This window comes from Etheostoma spectabile, unplaced genomic scaffold, assembly GCF_008692095.1.
Source record: "Etheostoma spectabile isolate EspeVRDwgs_2016 unplaced genomic scaffold, UIUC_Espe_1.0 scaffold402, whole genome shotgun sequence".
In the NCBI taxonomy this organism is placed as follows: domain Eukaryota; kingdom Metazoa; phylum Chordata; class Actinopteri; order Perciformes; family Percidae; genus Etheostoma; species Etheostoma spectabile.
Genome location: NW_022605602.1, coordinates 322,693 through 327,456, shown reverse-complemented (window position 1 = coordinate 327,456; position 4,764 = coordinate 322,693). Strand labels below are relative to the sequence as shown.

The 4,764-nt window shown below is 45.6% G+C and overlaps 1 long non-coding RNA gene across 1 annotated transcript in view; it reads left to right on the top strand.

Annotated features, from left to right (window-relative positions):
* The window catches only part of LOC116686609 (uncharacterized), a 16,845-nt gene extending 13,300 nt beyond the window's left edge, over positions 1 to 3,545 (top strand). Inside the window, exon 3 of the long non-coding RNA XR_004331310.1 lies at positions 3,447 to 3,545. This is a non-coding gene — a long non-coding RNA (uncharacterized LOC116686609). The remainder of the gene's footprint in view (positions 1 to 3,446) is intronic.
* Positions 3,546 to 4,764: the final 1,219 nt, after the last annotated feature.

The window sequence follows — 4,764 nt, the reverse complement described above, 5'->3', positions numbered from 1 at the left end:
TGTTTGACTCTCAGAATATTTTTTAATGTTTTGTTGCTTTTTCTAAGATTTTGATGGTTTTTGGGCACTTTGTCAGGGTTGGTAGGACGGGTAATGGACCAGAGTCGGTTAGGTGGAACAGAGTTGGTCGGTGGACCAGAGTCTCCGGTTAGGACCAGGCTACAGGACCAGAGTTGATTAGTGGATGTAGATCAGGTATGGTAGGTGGGACAGATGCTGGTAGGACCAGGTAATGGACCAGAGTCTGGTAGAGAGGCTTAATGGACCAGAGTCTGGTATGGGTACCAGAGTTGGTAGGTGGACCAGAAGTCTGGTAGGACCAGGCTAATGGAACCAGAGTTGGTAGGACGGGCTAATGGACCAGAGTCTGATAGGTGGGACCAGAGTTCTGGTAGGTGACCAGAGTTGGTAGGACCAGCTAAGGACTGGGTCATGATAGGGTGTACCAGAGTGGTACGGTGGGACAGAGTTCGGTCAGGCCGGCTGACGACCAGACGTCTAGTAGGTGGACCGGGGATTCTGGTAGGGGAAAAGTCTGGTAGTGACCAGGGCTATGAGACCAAACCTGAATACGTGGACAAAATCCTGAAGATTCTGTAGTGGAAAAAAAACGTTGTTGTAAAGCTGTGGTCACAGTGCAACAGGACAGTTTACCACCCCCTATGCTTCCTATCTCATTGCCAATGTGGCACCCCTGCCAACCCCCCGCACCCCCCAACCCCCCCCCCCCCATTTCGTCATGATGTCACGTCTCAAACACCCCGCTGAAGGCTTCAGGCGGCGAGCGGCGTCACTCCTCCTTCCTCGTCTCTTTGATGAAGAGGCAGTGGATCAGCAATCAGGGCACCAAATACTGCGTGACCCCCGGACATCACCACAACACCAGACACACACAATACACACACACACACAACACACACACACACACCCACACACACACCACACACCGTAGGCCTCCATATCGCTGCCCATTTGTCTAGTTTCCAAGACGGGCATTGGAAATACTACACACTCCACCAACACACCAAAGTCACAATGCAACTTCAATGTGTAGTGTGTGTGTGTGTGTGTGTGTGTGTGTGTGTGTGTGTGTGTGTGTGTGTTATTCAGAAAGCCGATAAGGAGTGCGCAGCTCAATATTTATCTGTAAACATAACACACATCACAAACACGGTCGACCAGTTTCAGCTTGGACACACATGAGCGACGTTCGTTGTGCCACACACACACACACACACACACACACACACACACCACAGTACAGTACTGAACTACTATTTAATATTGATAATCGTCCCTCACTTGTGGATTTAAAGTGTCTGGGTGAGCGACTGCTGCACGCGTGAGAGCATCTCAGATGTTTATACACATAATTAAATACATAATATTAAAAAATGGAATTGGGATGGTTAGACGGAGAGATTTAACTGCAGAAAAAAAACTAAAACTAAAGAGATTAGATTAAATAATACTTCATTCATCCCACAATGGGGAAATTCCCTCGTTACAACAGCAGTTTCCCACAGTAAAAAAAACACCAAACCAACGAACCAACAACAGACACGCTGCAAAAAGTCCTGAATGAAGGTCAAGTGTCATTATGTTGTTATATAAAATATATTGTTAAGTAAAGTTAGGTGGCCAGAGTAAAAAAATATTGCAATGTAAGTGAATGAGTGACGTGAAATTAAACAGAATAATATGTACTTAAATAGCATAGCAGCGGTAAGTCACCATGGTAGAGATGATATTGAGTCTGACCAGAGTATAAATAAGTACTAAGAATGGAAAAATATGAATACAGATAATAAAAATATACTCAGAGCCATGGTGAGTGGAACTACAACTACAACATTATTAGTTTTGTTTAACGTCTCCTTCTTACACCAAACAACGGAATAATAAGAAAACACAAATCTATTATCTACTCCATCGGGTCTCGGGGTTGATCCTGGACGGTGTGTTGGGACCGATCATCTTGGATGTCGTCGCTCTTATGCTTCATCCCAACACTTCCTGCTTTGCTCCCGTCATAACTTCTGCCGCCACTAGAGGGCACCGACCCTGCAAATGTGACTTTAAGTCGTAATTGCTGCTTGAACGAACCCCTTATGTTGTCGTTTTTCAGGGAAGGACAGTTCTTCCATCACTCTGTTTGCAATGAGCGCACAATTTTTACCTTCAGCAGTGTTCCACATCTTGAGATGAATACACTTCGTAAAGCCCTCAACACTCCCACAAAATGATGTTCCCATAGCTATATGTTCAACTCAATTTTATTTATAGTATCAAATCATATCAAAAGTTATCTCAAGACACTTTACAGATGGAGCAGGTCTAGACCCGCTCTATAATTTACAGATAGAGCAGGTCTAGACCACTCTATAATTTACAGATAGAGCAGGTCTAGACTGCTCTATAATTTACAGATGGAGCAGGTCTAGACCTCTCATAACATTTTACAGATAGAGCAGGTCTAGACGCTCCATAATTTACAGATAGAGAGGTCTGACCGCTCTAAATTTAAGATAGAGCAGGTCTAGACCACTCTATAATTAAGATAGAGCAGGTCTAGAAGCCTGATATATTTACAGGTAGAGCAGGTCTAGACCATTCTATAATTACAGATAGAGCAGGTAGACCGCTCATTTACAGGTAGAGCAGGTCTAGACCACTCTATAATTTACAGATAGAGCAGGTGTTGACCCGCTCTATAATTTACAGATAGAGCAGGTCTAGACCGCTCTATAATTTACAGATAGAGCAGGTCTAGACCGCTCTACAATTTACAAGGACCTGACAATTCTAGTAGTTTCCTCCAGAGCAAACAATAAGGGCAACAGTGGCGATGTTCATGATATTGTTTTACAAAAACTTAACCCTAATTTCTAAAAATTGGGCTGGATACATTTTAAATCAGTGTAAATACCCCAGGTCTAGGAACGAGCGATTCGGACGCAGCTTCTGATTATCGCCACGGTCACAGAGAGTGTGTGTTTGTGAACAAAAAAAAAAAGGTTGAATCCTTTCAGTGGAGTTGAGTGTTTTGCTGAGCGTGAGCAGGTCAGGACACGCAGCGTGATCCATTTAGCTCGCCTCCGTCAGCCGAGCACGCCGGTGCACTTCGGATGAAAGCCCCGAACGTCGCCCACCCGCAGGGTCAAACCCATAATAACTCAGGTGAAACCAACATGGGGATGTTTTCCTCTCAAAGCACGGCTCTGGTCAGTGTGGAGACACGACGCCTCCGCTGTGTGTCTCTGACCTTAAGGACGCACACGCTGGGGGCTCCGTTCATCAGTAATTGCCCGCCCCCATTGTAGAGATGACCTTTGACCAGCGGGGCGTTCAGGCCCAACACACTGGGGCTGTACACTCCAGACGGCTGCTCGGTGCTCTGCTGCCTGACGAGGACACACCTTTCCTTTTGTAGAAGGATCCATCAGAGCCAGAGGCGGACTTACCCATTAGGCAAAGGTCGGCAATTGCCTTGGGCCCCGAGCTACCAGGGGCCCCGTAAAACGCCTCATAGACTTATGGTTACGATTTGTTGTCTTACTTTTCACCAATTAATTATATCTCTAAACACTGATACGCTAAATTGTCCGGAGGTGTTGTAGAGTCTGACAGCGAACTGCGGTACCTCTCCTTCTTACACCGGGGGTGTAACACGGCAGATAGTGTAGGGTGACCAGACGTCCCCGGTTTCTGGGGACAGTCCCCGATTTTGGCGACCTGTCCCCGGCTGGATCTGTCCCCGGCAATGTCCCGGGTTTTCACTGTGACTGAAAGACCCGAAATTGGAATGAAAGAAAGAAAATACTGAAAAAACGAAAGCCGATGGTTGCACACCCAACACCCAGGCTCCAGACCACAGAGCCAGAGGTGCTCAGAGAGTTTTAGAAGCGTGTTTACGATGCTAAAATCCTGATTATTTACATGCAGTCTGGTGCGTTTAGCGAACGCAAATTCGCGGACTTTATGTTAAAAAAGGATCTTAATCTTTAACAGAAAGGTGACCTCCTTAGAATCCTTTCCATAATGTTGTCAGACCTTAGAAATATATCTGAGTCTGTCAGTAGCAAAACGAGCACTTTATGAACGTAAAGCTGGACAATATCCCGTTAACCATTGGAGCTTGTTTCTCTGCTGCCGACTGACACGATGTCAAAGGAAAATACTTCCTCAGTAGTTTTATTGTGTCTAATTCTCAATGAGCTGCTGCAGAAACAGCCTGAGCAATAAAGCAAAAGCTGTAAGAATGTAGTTCAGTAACATTACACTTATGAATCTGCACTTTCTCTGAAAATTAGGATTTTTTATCTTGAAATATAGACTTTTATCTTGAAACATTCCCTTCTGAGGTTGTGTGGAGGTATGAAGTAGCCGCGGGGTGAGTCTAGGTCAGACCTTTGGGGGGGGGGGGGGGACTCAGCTCCTCTACGAACAGCTCCGTCTAGTGTCCCCGTTTAAGTTTTACAAAAATAAATCATTACTTGTTTGGGTGAACTATCTGCTGAGCTGAATGTCCCGAGATCCCGCGATATCTCGGGTCCTCGGATCTCAGCGTCAGTCACGGCCGCGCCGTTCTGCAACAACTCCAGACCGGTGGTTGTTGACGGACGGGGGTGCACGGAGCGCACGCAAGGTTGGAAATCCAGTTGGCTTTTAATCTGACGTCCACGTAGATTTTTTGGAAGAAAGATAAGAAAGTGCACTTTAAAACTAACTGTCTTTTTTTTTTTGCTACTGGCTTTTTCGTTC